The sequence below is a fragment of the Euprymna scolopes genome, chromosome 3 (assembly GCF_053919585.1).
Source record: "Euprymna scolopes isolate OS-2025 chromosome 3, ASM5391958v1, whole genome shotgun sequence".
In the NCBI taxonomy this organism is placed as follows: domain Eukaryota; kingdom Metazoa; phylum Mollusca; class Cephalopoda; order Sepiida; family Sepiolidae; genus Euprymna; species Euprymna scolopes.
In genome coordinates this window covers 4277091-4298701 of record NC_136484.1, presented here as the reverse complement: position 1 = coordinate 4298701, position 21611 = coordinate 4277091, and positions in this window count along the sequence as shown.

Sequence of the window (21611 nt, the reverse complement as noted above, 5' to 3'; positions counted from 1 at the left end):
GATGTATTGATTCTGATGGTGCTTGTTTCGTTTGCAAAGATGTGTTGATTTTGATGATGCTTATTTCGCTGGTAAAGATGTGTTTATTCTGATTATGTTAATTTCGTTGGTAAACATGTGTTAATTCTGATGATGCTTATTTCGTTGGGAAAGATGTGTTGATTGTGATGATGCTTATTTCGTTGGTAAAGATGTGGTAATTCTAATAGTACTCATTTCGTTGGTACAGATGTGTTTATTCTGATGATGCTTATTTCCGTTGTAAGGATTTGTTGATTCTGCGATGCTTATTTCGTTGAAACAATGTGTTGATTCTGATGATGTTTATTTCGGTGGTACAGATGTGTTTATTCTGATGATTTTATTTTCGTTGGTAAAGATGTGTTTATTATGATGATGTTTATTTCGTTGGTAAAGATGTGTTGATACTGATGGTGCTTATTTCGTCGGTAAAATGTGGTGATTCTGATGATGCTTATTTCGGTTGTAAAGATATGTGAATTCTGAGGGTGCTTGTTTCGGTGGTAAAGATGTGTTGATTCTGATGATGCTTATTTCGTCGGTAAAGATGTGTTGATTCTGATGATGCTTATTTCGTTGGTAAAGATGTGTTGATTCTGATGATGCTTATTTCGTCGGTAAAGATGTGTTACTCTGATGGTGCGTATTATGTTGGTAAAGGGGTATTGATTGTAATTGTGCCTATTTCGTCGGTAAAGCTGTGTTGATTCTGATGATGCTTACTTCGTTGGTAAAGATGTGTTGATTCTGATTGTGCTTATTTCGTTGGTAAAGATGTGTTTATTCTGATTATATTTATTTCGTTGGTAAAGATGTGTTAATTCCGCTGATGCTTATTCCGTTGGTAAAGATGTATTGATTATAGGTATGCTTATTTCGTTGGTAAAGATGTGTTAATTCTGATGATGCTTATATTGTTGGTAAAGATGTGTCGATTCTGATGGTGCTTATTTCGTTGGTAAAGATGTTTTGACTCTGATGATGCTTATTTCGTTGGTAAAGATGTTTTGAAACTGATGATGCTTATTTCGTCGGTAAAAATTTATTGGTTCTTATGGTTTTTTTTTTGGTGACGATGTGTTGACCCTGATGGTGCTTATTTCGTTGGCAAAAATGAGTTCATGGAAAATATGTATTGATTCTGATGGTGCTTATTTCGTTGGTAAAGCTGTGTTTATTCTGATGATGCTTATTTCGTTGGTAAAGATGTGTTGATTCTGATGATGCTTATTTCGTTGGTAAAGATGTGTTGATTCTGATGATGCTTATTTCGTCGGTACAGGTGTGTTGATTCTGATGAAGCTTATGTCGTTGGTAAAGATGTGTTGATTCTGATAATGCTTATTTCGTTGGTAAAGATTTGTTGATTCTGATGGTGCTTATTTCGTTGGTAAAGATGTGTTGATTCTGATAATGCTTATTTCGCTGGTAAATATGTGTTGATTCTGATGATGCTTATCTTTTTGGCTAAATCGTGGTGATTCTGATGGTGCTTATTTCGTTGGTAAAGGTGTGTTGATTCTTATGGTGCTTACTTTGTCGGTAAAGATGTGTTGATTGTGATGATGCTTATTTCGTTGGTAAAGATGTGTTGATTCTGATATACTTATTTCTTTGGTAAAGGTTTGTTGATTCTGATTATGCTTATTTTGTTGGTAAAGATGTGTTGATTCTGATGATGCTTATGTCTTTGGTAAAGATGTGTTGATTCTGATTATGCTTATTTCTTTGGTAAAGATGTGTTGATTCTGATGATGCTTATTTCGTTGGTAAAGATGTGTTGATTCTGATGATGCTTATTTCGTTGGTAAAAATGTGTTGATTCTGATGATGCTTATTTCGTCGGTAAAGATGTGTTGATTCTGATGATGCTTATTTCTTTGGTAAAGATGTGTTGATTCTGATGATGCTTATTTCGTTGGTAAAAATGTGTTGATTCTGATGATGCTTATTTCTTTGGTAAAGAGGTGTTGATTCTGTTTATGCTTATTTCGTTGGTAAAAATGTGGTGATTCTGATGATGCTTATTTCGTCGGTAAAGATGTGTTGATTCTGATGATGCTTATTTATTTGGTAAAGATGTGCTGATTCTGATGATGCTTATTTCGTTGGTAAAGATGTGTTTCTTCTGATGATGCTTTTTTCGTTGCTTAAGGTGTGTTGATTCTGATGATGCTTATTTCGTTGGTACAGATGTATTTATTCTGATTATGCTTTATTCGTTGGTAAGGATGGGTTGATCCTGATGATGCTTATTTCGTTGGTAAGGATGTGATCATTCTGATGATGCTTATTTCGTCGGTAAAGATGTGTTGATTATGATGATACTTATTTCGTTAGTAAAGATGTGTTGATTCGGATGAAGCTTATTTCGTTGGTAAAGATGTGTTGATTATGATGATACTTATTTCGTTAGTAAAGATGTGTTGATTCTGATGATGCTTGTTTTGTTTGTAAAGATATGTTGATTCTGATGATGCTTATTTCTGTGTTTAAGATATATTGATTCTGATGATGCTCATTTCGTTGGTAAAGATGTATTTATTCTGATGATGCTAATTTCGTTGGTAAAGATGTGTTGATTCTGATGATGCTTATTTCGTAGGTAAAGATGTGTTGATTCTGATGATGCTTATTTCGTAGGTAAAGATGTGTCGATTCTGATGATGCTTATTTCGTTGGTAAAGATGTGTTGATACTGATGATGCTTATTTCGTTGGTCAAGATGTGTTGATTCTGATGATGCTTATTTCGTTGGTAAAGATGTGTTTATTCTGATGATGCTTATTTCGTTGGTCAAGATGTGTTGATTCTGATGATGCTTATTTCGTTGGTAAAGATGTGTTGATTCTGACGATGATTATTTTGTTGGTAAAGATGTGTTAATTCTGATGATGCTTATTTCGTTTGTAAAGATGTGTTGATTCTGATGATGCTTATTTCGTTGGTAAAGATGTGTTGATTCTGACGATGATTATTTTGTTGGTAATGATGTGTTAATTCTGATAATGCTTATTTCGTTGGTAAAGATGTGTTGATTCTGATGATGGTTATTTCGTTCGTAAAGATGTGTTGATTATGATTATGCTTATTTCGTTGGTAAAGATGTGTTGATTCTGATGATGGTTATTTCGTTCGTAAAGATGTGTTGATTCTGATGATGCTTATTTCGTTGGTAAAGATGTGTTGATTCTGACGATGATTATTTTGTTGGTAAAGATGTGTTAATTCTGATAATGCTTATTTCGTTGGTAAAGATGTGTTTATTCTGATGATGCTTATTTCGTTGGTAAAGATGTATTGATTATGATGATGCTTATTTTGTTAGCTAAATTGTTGTGATTGTGATGGTGCTTATTTCGATGGTAAAGATGTGTTGATTCTGATGATGCTTATATTGTACGGTGCTTATTTCGTTGGTAAAGATGTATTGATTTTGATGATGCTTATTACGATGTGTTTATTCTGATGATGCTTATTTCGTTGGTAAAGATGTGGTAATTCCAATGGTACTCATTTCGTTGGTACAGATGTGTTGATTCTGATGATGCTTATTTCGTTGGTAAAGATGTGGTAATTCTAATGGTACTCATTTCGTTGGTACAGATTGTTTGACTCTGATGATGCTTATTGCGTTGGTAAAGATGCGTCGATTCTGATTGTGCTTATTTCCTCGGCAAAGATTTGTTGATTCTTATAGTGCTTATTCCGTCGGTAAGATGCGTCGATTCTGATTGTGCTTATTTCCTCGGTAAAGATGTGTTGATTCTTATAGTGCTTATTCCGTCGGTAACATGTGTAGATTCTGATGATGCCTATTTCGTTGGTAAAGATGTGTTGATTCTGATGATGCTTATTTTGTTTGTAAAGATATGTTGATTCTGATGATGCTTATTTTGTTGTAAAGATATGTTGATTCTGATGATTCCTATTTCGTTGGTAATGATGTGTTGATTCTGATGATGCTTATTTCGTTGGTAAAGATGTGTTGATTCTTATAGTGCTTGTTCCATCGGTAAGATGTGTTGATTCTGATGGTGCTTATTTCGTTGGTAAAGATGTGTTGATTCTGATTATGCTTATTTCGTTGGTAAAGATGTGTTTATTCTGATTATGCTTATTTCGTTGGTAAAGATGTGTTGATTCTGATTATGCTTATTTCGTTGGTAAAGATGTGTTGATTCTGATGGTGCTTATATCGTTGGTATAGATGTGTTGATTCTGATGATGCTTATTTCGTTGGTAAAGATGTGTTGATTCTGATTGTGCTTATTTCGTTGCTTAATATGTGTTGATTCTGGTGATGCTTATTTCCTTGGTAAAGATGTATTGATTCTGGTGATGCTTATTTCGTTGGTAAAGAGGTGTTGATTCTGATGATGCTTATTTCGTTGGTAAAGATGTGTTGATTCTGATGATGCTTATTTCGTTTGTAAAGATGTGTTTATTCTGATGGTGCTTATTTCGTTGGTAAAGATGTGTTGATTCTGATGGTGCTTATTTCGTTGGTAAAGATGTGTTGATTCTGATGATGCTTATTTCGTTGGTAAAGATGCGTCGATTCTGATTGTTCTTATCTCCTGTGTAAAGATTTGTTGATTCTTATAGTGCTTATTCCGTCGGTAAGATGCGTCGATTCTGATTGTGCTTATTTCCTCGGTAAAGATGTGTTGATTCTTATAGTGCTTATTCCGTCGGTAAGATGTGTTGATTCTGATGATGCCTATGTCGTTGGTAAAGATGTGTTGATTCTGATGGTGCTTGTTTCGTTAGTAAAGATGTGTTGATTCTGATGATGCTTATTTTGTTTGTAAAGATATGTGTATTCTGATGATGCTTATTTCTGTGTTAAAGATATGTTGATTCTGATGATGCTTATTTCGTTGGTACAGATGTGTTGATTCTGTGTATGCTTATTTTGTTTGTAAAGATGTGTTTATTCTGATGATGCTTATTTCGTTGGTAAAGATATGTTGATTCGTATGATGCTTATTTCGTTGGTAAAGATGTGTTGATTCTGATGATGCTTATTTCGTTGGTAAAGATGTGTTGATTCTGATGATGCTTATTTGGTTGGTAAAAATGTGTTGATTCTGAGGATGCTTATTTTGTTTGCAAAGATGTGTTGATTCTGATGATGCTTATTTTGTTTGTAAAGATATGTTGATTCTGATGATGCTTATTTCTTTGTTAAAGATATGTTGATTCTGATGATGCTTATTTCGGTGGTAAAGATGTGTTGATTCTGATGATACTTATTTCGTTCGTAAAGAGGTGCTGAATCTAATTATTCTTATTTTTTCAGAAAAGATGTGTTGATTCTGATGATGCTTATTTTGTTCGCTGAATTGTTGTGATTGTGATGGTGCTTATTTCGATGGTAAAGATGTGTTGATTCTGATGGTGCTTATATGGTTAGGTGCTTATTTCGTTGGTAAAGATGTGTTGATTCTGATGGTGCGTATTACGTTGGTAAGGGTGGATTGATTATAATGGTACCTATTTCGTTTGCTAAATTGTGTTGCTTCTGGTTATACTTTTTTCGTTGGTAAGATGTGTTGCTTCTCATGGTGCTTATTTCGTCGGTAAAAATGTGTTGATTCTGATGATGCTTTTTTCGGTGGTAAAGATTTATTGATTATAATAGCGCTTTTTTCGTTGATAACGATGTGTTTATTCTGATGGTGCTTATTTCGTTGGTAAAGATGTGGTAATTCCAATGGTACTAATTTCGTTGGTACAGATGTGTTTATTCTGATGCTTATTTCGTTGGTAAAGATGTGGTAATTCTAATGGTACTCATTTCGTTGGTACAGATGTGTTGATTTTGATGGTGCTTATTTTGTTGGTAAAGATCTGTTGATTCTGATGATGCTTATTTTGTTGGTATAAATGTGTTGATCCTCTTGATGCGTATTTCGTTGGTAAAATCATTTCGTTGGTAAAGATGTGTTGATTCTGATGATACTAATTTCGTTGGTAAAGATGTGTTGATTGTGATGATGCTTATTTCGTTGGTAAAGATGTGTTGAGTCTTATAGTGTTTATTCCGTCGGCAAGATGTGTTGATTATGATGATGCTTATTTCGTTGGCAAAGATGTGTTGATTTTGATGATGCTTATTTCGTTGGTAAAGATGTGTTGATTCTGATGATGCTTATTTCGTTGGCAAAGATGTGTTTATTCTGATGATGCTTATTTCGTTGGTAAAGATGTGTTGATTCTGATGATGCTTATTTCGTTGGTAAAGATGTGTTGAGTCTGATTATGCTTATTTCGTTGGTAAAGATGTGTTGATTCTGATGATGGTTATTTCGTTCGTAAAGATGTGTTGATTCTGATGATGCTTATTTCGTTGGTAAAGATGTGTTGATTCTGACGATGATTATTTTGTTGGTAAAGATGTGTTAATTCTGATAATGCTTATTTCGTTGGTAAAGATGTGTTTATTCTGATGATGCTTATTTCGTTGGTAAAGATGTATTGATTATGATGATGCTTATTTTGTTAGCTAAATTGTTGTGATTGTGATGGTGCTTATTTCGATGGTAAAGATGTGTTGATTCTGATGATGCTTATATTGTACGGTGCTTATTTCGTTGGTAAAGATGTATTGATTTTGATGATGCTTATTACGATGTGTTTATTCTGATGATGCTTATTTCGTTGGTAAAGATGTGGTAATTCCAATGGTACTCATTTCGTTGGTACAGATGTGTTGATTCTGATGATGCTTATTTCGTTGGTAAAGATGTGGTAATTCTAATGGTACTCATTTCGTTGGTACAGATGGTTTGACTCTGATGATGCTTATTGCGTTGGTAAAGATGCGTCGATTCTGATTGTGCTTATTTCCTCGGCAAAGATTTGTTGATTCTTATAGTGCTTATTCCGTCGGTAAGATGCGTCGATTCTGATTGTGCTTATTTCCTCGGTAAAGATGTGTTGATTCTTATAGTGCTTATTCCGTCGGTAACATGTGTAGATTCTGATGATGCCTATTTCGTTGGTAAAGATGTGTTGATTCTGATGATGCTTATTTTGTTTGTAAAGATATGTTGATTCTGATGATGCTTATTTTGTTGTAAAGATATGTTGATTCTGATGATTCCTATTTCGTTGGTAATGATGTGTTGATTCTGATGATGCTTATTTCGTTGGTAAAGATGTGTTGATTCTTATAGTGCTTGTTCCATCGGTAAGATGTGTTGATTCTGATGGTGCTTATTTCGTTGGTAAAGATGTGTTGATTCTGATTATGCTTATTTCGTTGGTAAAGATGTGTTTATTCTGATTATGCTTATTTCGTTGGTAAAGATGTGTTGATTCTGATTATGCTTATTTCGTTGGTAAAGATGTGTTGATTCTGATGGTGCTTATATCGTTGGTATAGATGTGTTGATTCTGATGATGCTTATTTCGTTGGTAAAGATGTGTTGATTCTGATTGTGCTTATTTCGTTGCTTAATATGTGTTGATTCTGGTGATGCTTATTTCCTTGGTAAAGATGTATTGATTCTGGTGATGCTTATTTCGTTGGTAAAGAGGTGTTGATTCTGATGATGCTTATTTCGTTGGTAAAGATGTGTTGATTCTGATGATGCTTATTTCGTTTGTAAAGATGTGTTTATTCTGATGGTGCTTATTTCGTTGGTAAAGATGTGTTGATTCTGATGGTGCTTATTTCGTTGGTAAAGATGTGTTGATTCTGATGATGCTTATTTCGTTGGTAAAGATGCGTCGATTCTGATTGTTCTTATCTCCTGTGTAAAGATTTGTTGATTCTTATAGTGCTTATTCCGTCGGTAAGATGCGTCGATTCTGATTGTGCTTATTTCCTCGGTAAAGATGTGTTGATTCTTATAGTGCTTATTCCGTCGGTAAGATGTGTTGATTCTGATGATGCCTATGTCGTTGGTAAAGATGTGTTGATTCTGATGGTGCTTGTTTCGTTAGTAAAGATGTGTTGATTCTGATGATGCTTATTTTGTTTGTAAAGATATGTGTATTCTGATGATGCTTATTTCTGTGTTAAAGATATGTTGATTCTGATGATGCTTATTTCGTTGGTACAGATGTGTTGATTCTGTGTATGCTTATTTTGTTTGTAAAGATGTGTTTATTCTGATGATGCTTATTTCGTTGGTAAAGATATGTTGATTCGTATGATGCTTATTTCGTTGGTAAAGATGTGTTGATTCTGATGATGCTTATTTCGTTGGTAAAGATGTGTTGATTCTGATGATGCTTATTTGGTTGGTAAAAATGTGTTGATTCTGAGGATGCTTATTTTGTTTGCAAAGATGTGTTGATTCTGATGATGCTTATTTTGTTTGTAAAGATATGTTGATTCTGATGATGCTTATTTCTTTGTTAAAGATATGTTGATTCTGATGATGCTTATTTCGGTGGTAAAGATGTGTTGATTCTGATGATACTTATTTCGTTCGTAAAGAGGTGCTGAATCTAATTATTCTTATTTTTTCAGAAAAGATGTGTTGATTCTGATGATGCTTATTTTGTTCGCTGAATTGTTGTGATTGTGATGGTGCTTATTTCGATGGTAAAGATGTGTTGATTCTGATGGTGCTTATATGGTTAGGTGCTTATTTCGTTGGTAAAGATGTGTTGATTCTGATGGTGCGTATTACGTTGGTAAGGGTGGATTGATTATAATGGTACCTATTTCGTTTGCTAAATTGTGTTGCTTCTGGTTATACTTTTTTCGTTGGTAAGATGTGTTGCTTCTCATGGTGCTTATTTCGTCGGTAAAAATGTGTTGATTCTGATGATGCTTTTTTCGGTGGTAAAGATTTATTGATTATAATAGCGCTTTTTTCGTTGATAACGATGTGTTTATTCTGATGGTGCTTATTTCGTTGGTAAAGATGTGGTAATTCCAATGGTACTAATTTCGTTGGTACAGATGTGTTTATTCTGATGCTTATTTCGTTGGTAAAGATGTGGTAATTCTAATGGTACTCATTTCGTTGGTACAGATGTGTTGATTTTGATGGTGCTTATTTTGTTGGTAAAGATCTGTTGATTCTGATGATGCTTATTTTGTTGGTATAAATGTGTTGATCCTCTTGATGCGTATTTCGTTGGTAAAATCATTTCGTTGGTAAAGATGTGTTGATTCTGATGATACTAATTTCGTTGGTAAAGATGTGTTGATTGTGATGATGCTTATTTCGTTGGTAAAGATGTGTTGAGTCTTATAGTGTTTATTCCGTCGGCAAGATGTGTTGATTATGATGATGCTTATTTCGTTGGCAAAGATGTGTTGATTTTGATGATGCTTATTTCGTTGGTAAAGATGTGTTGATTCTGATGATGCTTATTTCGTTGGCAAAGATGTGTTTATTCTGATGATGCTTATTTCGTTGGTAAAGATGTGTTGATTCTGATGATGCTTATTTCGTTGGTAAAGATGTGTTGAGTCTGATTATGCTTATTTCGTTGGTAAAGATGTGTTGATTCTGATGATGCCTATTTCGTTGGTAAAGATGTGTTGATTCTGATGATGCTTATTTCGTTGGTAAAGATGTGTTGATTCTGATGATGCTTATTTCGTTGGTAAAGATGTGTTGATTCTGATTATGCTTATTTCGTTGGTAAAGATGTGTTGATTCTGATGATGCTTATTTCGTTGGTAAAGATGTGTTGATTCTGATGATGCTTATTTCGTTGACAAAGATGTGTTTATTATGATGATGCTTATTTCGTTGGTAAAGATGTGTTGATTCTGATGATGCTTATTTCGTTGGTAAAGATGTGTTTATTCTGATGATGCTTATTTCGTAGGTAAAGATTTGTTGATTCTGATGATGCTTATTTCGTTGGTAAAGATGTGTTGATTCTGATGATGCTTATTTCGTTGGCAAAGATGTGTTGATTCTGATGATGCTTATTTCGTTGGTAAAGATGTGTTGATTCTGATGATGCTTATGTCGTTGGCAAAGATGTGTTTATTCTGATGATGCTTATTTCGTTGGTAAAGATGTGTTGATTCTGATTATGCTTATTTTGTTTGTAAAGATATGTTGATTCTGCTGATGCTTATTCCGTATGCAAAGATGTGTTGATTCTGATGATGCTTATTTCGTTGGTAAAGATGTGTTGATTCTGATTATGCTTATTTTGTTTGTAAAGATATGTTGATTCTGCCGATGCTTATTTCGTATGTAAAGATGTTTTGATTCTGATGATGCTTATTTCGTTGGCAAAGATGTGTTTATTCTGATGATGCTTATTTTGTTTGTAAAGATGTGTTGATTCTGATGATGCTTATTTCGTTGGAAAAGATGTGTTTATTCTGATGATGCTTATTTTGTTTGTAAAGATGTGTTGATTCTGATGATGCTTATTTCGTTGGAAAAGATGTGTTGATTCTGATGATGCTTGTTTTGTTTGTAAAGATGTGTTGATTCTGATGATGCTCATTTTGTTTGTAAAGATGTGTTGATTCTGATGATGCTTATTTTGTTTGTAAAGATGTGTTGATTCTGATGATGCTTATTTTGTTTGTAAAGATGTGTTGATTCTGATGATGCTTATTTTGTTTGTAAAGATGCGTTGATTCTGATGATGTTTATTTCGTTGGCAAAGATGTGTTGATTCTGATGATGCTTATTTTGTTTGTAAAGATGTGTTGATTCTGATGATGCTTATTTCGTTGGCAAAGATGTGTTGATTTTGATGATGCTTATTTTGTTTGTAAAGATGTGTTGATTCTGATGATGCTTATTTTGTTTGTAAAGATGTGTTGATTCTGATGATGCTTATTTTGTTTGTAAAGATGTGTTGATTCTGATGATGCTTATTTCGTTGGCAAAGATGTGTTGATTCTGATGATGCTTATTTTGTTTGTAAAGATGTGTTGATTCTGATGATGCTTATTTCGTTGGTAAAGATGTGTTGATTTTGATGATGCTTATTTTGTTTGTAAAGATGTGTTGATTCTGATGATGCTTATTTCGTTGGCAAAGATGTGTTGATTCTGATGATGCTTATTTTGTTTGTAAAGATGTGTTGATTCTGATGATGCTTATTTCGTTGGCAAAGATGTGTTGATTTTGATGATGCTTATTTTGTATGTAAAGATGTGTTGATTCTGATGATGCTTATTTTGTTTGTAAAGATGTGTTGATTCTGATGATGCTTATTTTGTTTGTAAAGATGTGTTGATTCTGATGATGCTTATTTCGTTGGCAAAGATGTGTTGATTCTGATGATGCTTATTTTGTTTGTAAAGATGTGTTGATTCTGATGATGCTTATTTCGTTGGTAAAGATGTGTTGATTTTGATGATGCTTATTTTGTTTGTAAAGATGTGTTGATTCTGATGATGCTTATTTCGTTGGTAAAGATGTGTTGATTCTGATGATGCTTATTTTGTTTGTAAAGATGTGTTGATTCTGATGATGCTTATTTCGTTGGCAAAGATGTGTTGATTTTGATGATGCTTATTTTGTTTGTAAAGATGTGTTGATTCTGATGATGCTTATTTCGTTGGTAAAGATGTGTTGATTCTGATGATGCTTATTTTGTTTGTAAAGATGTGTTGATTCTGATGATGCTTATTTTGTTTGTAAAGATGTGTTGATTCTGATGATGCTTATTTCGTTGGCAAAGATGTGTTGATTTTGATGATGCTTATTTTGTTTGTAAAGATGTGTTGATTCTGATGATGCTTATTTTGTTTGTAAAGATGTGTTGATTCTGATGATGCTTATTTTGTTGGTAAAGATGTGTTGATTCTGATGATGCTCATTTATATGCAGAGAAAATGTCTCGATTATTATGGTGCTTATTTTGTGTTAAAATTCGGTTTATTCTGATGGTGCTTATTTCGTTGGCAATGATATGTTTATACTGATGATGCTTATTTCGTTTGCAAAGATGTGTTTATTCTGATAATGCCTGTTTCGTTGGCAAACATTTGTTGAGTGTGATGATGCTTATTTTGTTTGCAAAGATGTTTTGATTGTGATGATGCGTATTTTGTTGGCAAAGATACGCTTATTCTGATTCGCTTATTTCGTTGGCAAAAATGCTTTGATTTTGAAAGTGCTTTTTACGTCGGCAAAAATTTGTTGATTCTGACGATGTTTATTTCATTTGCAAACATGTTGTTAGTCTGATGATGCTTACGTTGTTTGCAAAGATGTATTGATTCCTATGCTGCTTATTTCGGTGGCCCAAATGAGTTGATTCTGATGATTCTTCTTTCGTTGGCAAAATTGGGTTTATTCTGATGGTGCTTATTGCGTTGGCAAAAATGGATTTTTATGGCCATTCTTTTCTAGGCCTTTAGCCGGTTAAAATAGTGTTTAAGAGGTCAAAATTTGATACAGTGTGTACATTCATCTCAGTTTATTTTTAATTTTTAATTTTTTATTAGTTCATATGTATTTCACCTTGGTACGGTAGTAGCATCACCGACTTTGAATGCTACAGTTCTTCTTTTGGTTTCGATTCTAGGTGATGGCACCCGTGTACTTTTTAATCCCGATTCTATAATAACATATACGAAATCTGGACAACTTAAAATATAATATTTAAGCGTATTTTACGACAGGGGAAATTTGAGCGTCCCCTCCACCGCTATATATATATATATATATATATATATATATATATATATATATATATATATCAACTACTTTAACCGACTAAACACTCCTAAAAATAGTATACAAAAATGCTATCAATCGACCTTTCGTCTCAAGTTTGAAAAAAAAAATGGAGACAGGATAGAGACGTAATGAGTTTTAAAGATGAGATTAATTCATAGACCAGTTTTGGTAATTATTGTAAATTGTTGTTAAATAAATGGAAACTTTCTGATAAAAAATGGGTTCGGTATGAAAATGTATAAATTCTAGAAAATCAAAATTTTAAATTTCAAATATTCGATCGGTTACTAAATATTCTAGTAAACAATAAGATTATAAAAACCTACATTTTTTGTGTAATCATGAAAAAGATATTCGCGTGTTAGAAGATAACTCTCACCTGAGTATCCTGTACGTCTATAAAGTCTCCATTCGCCCATGCATGGAGTATAGTTGTCACATTTGTGTTGGTACATCTACCACTAGTCATTTCCGCTCAGAAAAGCGTCTGCAACCTAATAGATCTCGCTTTGTCAACTAGGTTCTAACCCCTGTCCCATCGCCAAATGTTGCATTCCTGTACCTATTTTACAAATAGTTTTTATGGAATATGCTCTTATGAACTCATTGCCCATGTGCTTGACGTTCATATACCCGACAAACCCGCTTAGCAACAAAATCACACTTCTTTACTGTTGAGGCCCCTAATTTATCAGAAAGTTTTCTACTTTAATAGATTTTTTCACTCGAACAGGTAGACTTTGGAATTTTTTTCCTGCAACCTGCTTCCCTGACTGTACTGATGCCTTGTTTGGTGTGAATGTGAATAAAATACTACTACTACTACTACTACTACTACTACTACTACTACTACTACTACTACTACTACTAATAATAATAATAATAATAATAATAATAATAATAATAATTATTATAATAATAATAATAATAATAATAATAATAATAATAACAACAACAATAATAATAACGCGTAAAATTGATATTTTTGCTACTGAAAAGCAAGTTGTTCCGTGTCAAAACAACCCGACGACGAAATAATATGTCATTTATTGCTTTTTCATTGCAATTGCACCGAATTTATTTGCACACAAAAATGTACGTCTGCTTTTTAGACGCGCTTTCGATTTCGACACATTTTCTTTTTTAACGTTTCCCGCCATTAAACTGCGAATATCAATTCCATATAATTCCGCCCGTCTCAATCGACGGACGCTCGCTTTCGTTAGCCTTTTTTTCATTTCACGGCTGTTTTTTTTCCCCTCGCGCCACTCACGACAGTCGTTTGAGCGCTACGATGATCGGTCATTAATGTTTTCCAAGGGAGAAACAAAACAATAAAACTGAAATCCCCCACTCCCGCTACTCGAGTTATCAAGTCTTAACGCAGCCAAACGAGATGCGCGCCCTGCCGTATTTGCGCCCCATTTGACCGCCATCTTATTTTTCTGTCCCGCTCTCTACTCGCTTGAAACACTTTCTCTACTAGCCCCGTTAGCAACAACCAGCGAGTTATCAATTTGCCTGGGCGCCCAAATTGAAGTGTCTTCCAATCAAATTAGCCACATGTGGTTATTGTACGCTGCTTTCCTAACTGAATTAAATCCCCTCAAACGTCATTCTTACCCCAGTCATTTAGTTGCGAGCCTTCACTGAAACGGCGATAGCAATCTTCTTCCTTTCTTTTTCTCTACGTCGACATCGAGTCTCGAATTAACATATGATACAGAGAAATTGTCCGATCACCACGCCAACCCGTTAATAACGTCGGAACATGCGATCATTTCAATGAGGAATGGCCTTGCCCTGGAAAGGGAGGCCAGCAGACGATACGGTTTATCATTTCACCCAACCGGGCCCATGGACAGAACCAACGCTAAAGTGTCCGTTTGATGGCAAGAGAGGGATAGAAATAGAGAGGCGAGAGAGGAGAAAGGGAGATATATATAGAGAGAGAGGCAGGAGAAATTGGTATCTGCGAGAAAGAAAGAGATGAAGGAAGGGAGGAGGCAGAAACGGAGAAATTGGATTTTTCAGACCAGTACACCTTTCATTGCTAGCACTGAGAGAATATTGACAAACATGAACACAATATATGCATATATATATATATAGTGCCGCCAAAAAGTAAGTACGCACTTGTCATTTTTTTCAAAAACTTCAAATTTAAGAAAAATCAAATGTAATTGTTTAAACAACCTATACCTCATTTGATTCGCCTTTTATTCTGCTATAATTTCACCTGTTCATATTTCACTTTTAATTGAAATATTCTAGTGTACACGTCAATTAAAAAAAAATAATATCAAATTGAGGAGGCAAAAGCAAAGTCCGCAGCACCAAATTCGCTTAAAACCAGCTTAAATTATCGCCCCTAAATCAGTATAAAATATCCAAAAACAGGCAACACAGCATCTCTAATCATAACTGTTATTGTTCCAGGTCATATAATGTAACATTTAGTCCATATGCCACGACTTTCTCTTAGTGATCATCAGGAGCACATTATCCAATCGAGAAATCGGCCGAAGATTGAAATGTGATGAGAAAACGGTACGAAAGACTTCAAAAGTACCAAAACACCGGCAGTGTTGGTGATGCCCCTAAATCTGATCGTACTAGAGTTACTTCTAATGCTATTAAGATCCGCAGCCTAAGAAGCATATTTGATACGCCCCCTCCAAATCCAACAACAGTGCAATCTTGTTAAAAAGTGCTTTCTTTCTACTGTCAAGAACAAATTAAAGGAAGCAAGACGCAAGCCAATGATTTCTGTAAAGAACAGAAAGCACCGTCTGGACTTCATCAGATGCAATAAATATCATGACTTCATATTGGTCAAAAGTGCTTTTTAGCAACGAAAGCAAGATCAATGGGCTACGCAATGATGTTAGGCAGTACATCCGTCGGAGGAAAGACAAAAGATTTATTCCTAGGTGCTCAGTTTCAACGCTGCAAAGTGATGGAAGTTCAGTTTTGGTGTGGGTCATTATTAATACCAATGTTCTAGGGCCTATAGTTCGCTTGCAAGGTCAAATTAATTCGACCAAGTACATTAATTTGTTGACTGAGCATTTTCTACCCTACTTTGGTCGGAATTTGAAAGATAATCCCATCTTCATGCAGGATAATGCTCCCATTGACACAGCAATGCCAAGAGGTTCCTGGAAAAGCATAATATTTCGTGTTTGGAATGGCCTGCACAATCTCCAGACCTCAATCCTATCGAAAACGTATGGCATTACATCAAGCAACAGCAACGCAATGATAAAATTTCAAATTTGGAAGAACATTTGGCAAAAAAGTAATGAAACTTGGGATGCCCTTTCCCCGGAGTATTGCTGCAGTCTAATTCAAGGAATCCCCAAAAGATTGCAGGTTGTCAAATTGCAGATGGTCTATGCTACTAAATATTAACTAGGTCATTGTGTTCCTGTTGTATTTGTGTTGCATTAATGTCCTAAAGTCACATTTAAATAACAATTTTCCATTGTGTAAACTTTCTTTTTGCCTCCTTAATTTGAATTTATTTTTTTAATTGGCGTGAACAGTTCAATTAAAAATCAAACATGAACGGGTAAGATTACAGAAGAATAAAAAGCGAATCAAATGAGGTATAGTTTGTTTAAACAGTCATTAAATTTAGCTTAAATTTGCAGTTTTTGAAAAAATTACAAGTGCGGATTTTCTTTTTGCCGCCTATATATATATATATATATATATATATATATATATATATATATATATATATATAAGGGAGTAGTCACCAACAATATGTATTTTTTAACATTATTTTATTATTCCGTATCTTGGTTTTTCATTGAGAATTATGTTTGGATCATTGTAATAATGTTTTTAAGTCATTGAAATCGTTTACGTACGTTTCAGACGGTCTGATGCGTCCTCGTCAGAAATTATTTTCAAATGTGTAAAAATGGCGATTTTCTTAGTTAGTTTGAAGTTTTTCCAAGGGGTGGAGGCTTGTAAGTGTTTATAATACATTGGTATGCTGAACTTTTATTGTTTTTTTTAATTTTTTTTATTGCTCTTTTATTTGGTTTGTCCAGGGATATTTTGACCTCGCTGTAGTCAGTCGCTATCTCTTTCTGCTAATGTGTTTTTCTTTTCCTTTAGGGTGGGGTAGGGTGTGTGTGTGTGTGTGTGTGTGTGGGCGTGTGTGTTTATGTGTGTGTGTGTGTGCGCGTGTGTGTGCGTGTGTGCGTTTGCTTTTATTGGTTTGGGAATGGGTATATTGTTTTATAGTATTTTGGGGTTATTTGCTTTCTTAGGAAGGCGGCTGTGGTCCGAGGTCGTTACTAATATGTATGTGTGGAGAGGGGGGACTGGCTCTTCTGAAGTAAGGGTAGGGGTGCTTTCATTCTATTTTGATATTTATTTTTTGGATTCTTGGATTTTAGTATTGTGATTTTTCGTTTTAGTCTTATATTATGTTTGTTTAGAAAGAGGGTGTATTTAAAATAGGGGATTTTTTAATGTTTCTATTTATTTGTCTCCCCATGTGGGTATGGCCAGACCCAGGATCGGTTCCTAGTGTGGGGAAGATTTTGTTCCCCAGAGGGGGGGTGCATGGGGGGTGTAGGTATGGGAGGGGGATGATAGAAGGGAAGATAGTCGTTTCAGTCATGAGGGGATTCTCCTCTCCTGACTGAGGAGGGAGCGAGGTGTTGGAACAGATATTATACTATGGTTCTAGGTGTCTCCTAGTGTTGTTGGTTTCGAGGTTAAGTATCGTTGGTATTGTTCAGTGTGTTGTAATAGAGATAGGGGTGTTATGTCTGTGTGTGGTTGTATGCGCGCACGTGTGTGTATTTTAATGTGTCGGTTCTGATTTATGTGTGGGTGTGTGTATGTGTATGTGTATGTGTATGGGTGTGCATGCGAGTGTACCTTGCATTTCATGTTTTTGTGTGATGGTATTAGGTTCTGTTCAGTTCAGGAGTGAATTTGGTGATGAAGTTTTTTTCCTGTGTAAGTAAATAAAAATAATTGTCTGTTTGGAAGATTGGCATTATTTTGAAGCTGTTTCCACTGCATGTGTGTACGTGTTTTGAAACATAGAAGTGTCTGTTATCTGCAATTTTGATGTTGCTCTTATGTAAGGCCGCTCTATTGCTGAAATTTTTGGTGGCGGCTATGTAGGATTTGTTGCATGTTGTGCCTCTTAGTGCATATACTACATTTCTGGAGGTGCAATTTAGATCCTTTTTTATTTTGAATGTTTGTGTTGGGTTTTTGAATGTGTATGTGTTACCTTCTATTATTATGTCACATACTCCACATCGCGGTTTGTTGCATTTTGTAACTACTTTTGTAGTATGTGGGACGAGTTTTGAGGAAGTTAGGATGTGTTTTAAGTTTTTGGATTGGCGTGTGATTTTTATTATTTTTGTTGTTTTAAGTATGTTGTTTAGTTTGTCGTTCTGATTGAGGAGGATAAGGTTTTTTGTTATCTGTGTGAATAGTTCTGGGTTGTTTGTGTTGTGTGTAGAGACGTATGCTAGAATTTGTTCTTTGTTGTGTTCTTTTGGGGTTCTTAGTTGGTCTATTGGAATTTTTTCAGCCAGTTCAATACCTTTCTGTATTAGTGGTAGTGGGCATCCTCTTTTCCGCAGTGTTATTTGTAGTCCATTCAGTCTAGTTGAACGGAGGTGTCTGTCTGTTACTATTGTTCAGACTCTACGTGCTAGGGAGTAGGGTATTGATTTTAGACAGTTTTTTAGGATGGTGGCTTTTGAAGTGGAGGTATTGTTGAGTGTCTGTGGGTTTGTAGTAGATGTCTGTGATTATGTTGTTGTTTTTTATTGTTACTAGGATGTCTAGGAAAGGAAGTTCTTTTTGTTTGCGATACTTTTTGAATAAATTCAATTATTTATACGAAAGTGCATTTTTACCTAAATGCGAGTTGGGAATAATTTTCCCTTTGACCAATTTGGTACCCCAAAATGGGAAGCGGCTTATGTATTGTTTTTAAAATATAATCATCCACTGCCACGTGTTTTGTCGTCTACGACACTTCAGAGTGGCTGAATGTGTTTTCGAATTTCGCTAGATTCAGCCACTCTGATGAGTCGTAGACATCGAAATACGTGTCAGTGGATAATTATATTTTAAACACACACACACACAAACGCACACACATACAAACACACGCACACACACACACACACACACACATATATATATATATATATATATATATATAGAGAGAGAGAGAGAGAGAGAGAGAGGAGTTAAAAGTATAAGATCGATTCTTTAAGAGAAGACTTATCAATATAATACAAAGCTTAACAAATTTTTTTGAAGCTTATATAGAAATAAGAAAACGACAATATAAAAATATACACTAATGCATTGGTTTATTCAATAAAGATGATGCATCAATTCAGGATCAATTATTATAAAATCAAGGCAGGTGTCTACCACGTACATACGTACCTCAATTTTATAATAAAAGCTATATTTCTCTTCTAGCAATTTCCCTCCCCCAATAGTTTCAATATATTACCATTCTCCTCTCACGCACAATTATTTCGTTCCTAATGTAGCTATTGTTAGACATCTCATCACTAATATGTTACCTAGCATCTTCTTTTCTCTTCTGATGAGAAGCATTAGCTTTCCAAATGCCATGATATAAAGAGTTTTACCTGTCCGATACATCTAATTGATGTTACATATTGATGATGCATCTAATTGATGTGTCATCAATATTGAATAAACAGATAAATCATTACATTAGGATATGTTTTTATATTATCGTTTTTATTCATTTATATATTTTTTGATGTTCACATGTGTAAGACGAACTATCATGTCGACAAAAATTTCTTGCGGTTTTTAACTTTTCAATTCAGATGACCATATCTCGACTCGAACAAAAATCTATCGATCGAAATATGCATAATCGGAAGAAACACACATTTGCCAACGCAAAACAAGTGTATTTATGTCAGTAACGTAAGTAAAAAGAAGGCATTTCTGATATCACTTAGGTTTTTGAAGCATTTCTCACGCTGAAAGTTGTCGATATGCTTGAACAAGTGTTAGTCGGTGAGAAATCTGGAGAGCATGGCGGATGAGGCAGGGTTTTGTAGCCCAATTCGTGGAGGAGAATTGAACCTTTTCTGTTGACTAATGCTAGGTGTTGTCAAAGTTTCTGATGCATTTCATCCTTTTGTTGACAGTATTTTTCGTCGTAAGGGTTTCGCCTGCATTCAAAAAACTAATGGATGAGACCAGTCGGAGAGCACCAAAGAGTCAGCATGACCTTCTGTTGGTGCAACTCTGGATTTGGGAATTGTCATAAAGCTCCGTCGGCATCTGAATACTGAGCTGAGCGTCTCCAGTTGTCGTAAAGCACACATATCTAAGTCAATGTCAAGTTTGTAGTGGAATGGGTGCAAAAATGGATGGTAACATTCAATGCTGCCAAAACTAAGTTTGTTTCCTTTAATAATTAAAAGAAACATTCTCAACCACTAATAACTATGGCTAATGATACATTCCCTGAAAGAACCTCACTTCTTGGTTTAACGTTCAAACTCCTTGGTTTAACGTTCACATGGAACATGAGTTGGAACAGATACATCGAAATCATTGCCGCGGCTGCTGCGAGAAAGGTGGGCTCTCTCTACCGTGCTAGAAAGCTAATAACGCCTGAAAGTATCCAGCACTTCTACAATGCCACCATTCTCCCATGTATGGAGTATTATTGTCACATTTGGGCATGCGCATTTGCTACTACTCTTACGCTCCTGGACAGGGTTCAAAAGAGAGTCGCCAACCCTATAGGCCCCGAACTGTCAGCTAGACTTCAGCCTCCGTCCATTCGACGAAATATTGCTTCCCTCTGCCTATTTTCCAACGAACTACAAGCCTTTGTACTCCCTTGATGTAAATACCCCTGACAAACGCGACAAACAGCAAAATCCCACCCCTTAAACAGTGGAGATTCCCAGATGCTAGAAATCCTTTTGCTCTAATAGTTTCTTCCCCAGAATTGCGCTAGACTTTGCAATTCCCTTCCGAAAAAAATTTTATTAGCTTTCATTTGGTACCACTTTCAATGCTATAGCATCAACCTCTGGAAGGCTACAATGAAAATAAGGACATAATATCCCAAATCGTGCAGCGTTTTTGAAAAACGTCAACAATAAAATTATATGGCTCTTGAGGCAGGCATAGCCAACGTCTAAGATCACAATAACTGGTATATTTAGCTAATTTAGACCTGGGAGAATGGGAATAATATCAGTTTTCATATGTTTGAAAAAAAAAGGTCAATTTTGAAGGGGCCTAATGCCTCATTCATAGTCGCTATAGAAACATGCCTCATTCATAGTCGCTATAGAAACATGCCTCATTCATAGTCGCTATAAAAACATGCCTCATTCATAGTCGCTATAGAAACATGCCTCATGCATAGTCGCTATAGAAACATGCCTTATTCATAGTCGCAACTCATTGAACAAAGAAGACACACACCTTCTGTTGAGTCACAACTCTTCGGCGTATCGTTCTTTGAAGTGCTCATGAAAATGCAAATCATTCCTCTTTTGGAAACTCATGAAAACCAAAATATAACATTTTCACAATTGCTAATTCTTTTGCTCTCTAAGTGCACGCCGTTTCTTTTTATTGATTACATCTCTGTACCTTCCCAGCCTAATGCTTCCGGCTGACAACTTCAACTCTAAACAGGCCTTCTTTGTGGACGGTTTATCCATGTCACTCTAACAGACTCTCTGTTTCCTACCTGTATATATCAAACTTTTTCTGTTTCAACCACGTCGCCTTTTTCGTTTATTCTAAATTACATTTCTATCTGGTTTATTATCCATCACATTGTAAAATTACCTTATTGCTATTGAAACATTCTCTCTTAATATTTCGTATATCATAACACTGACAATCGCTCACTTTCGCTTCGAT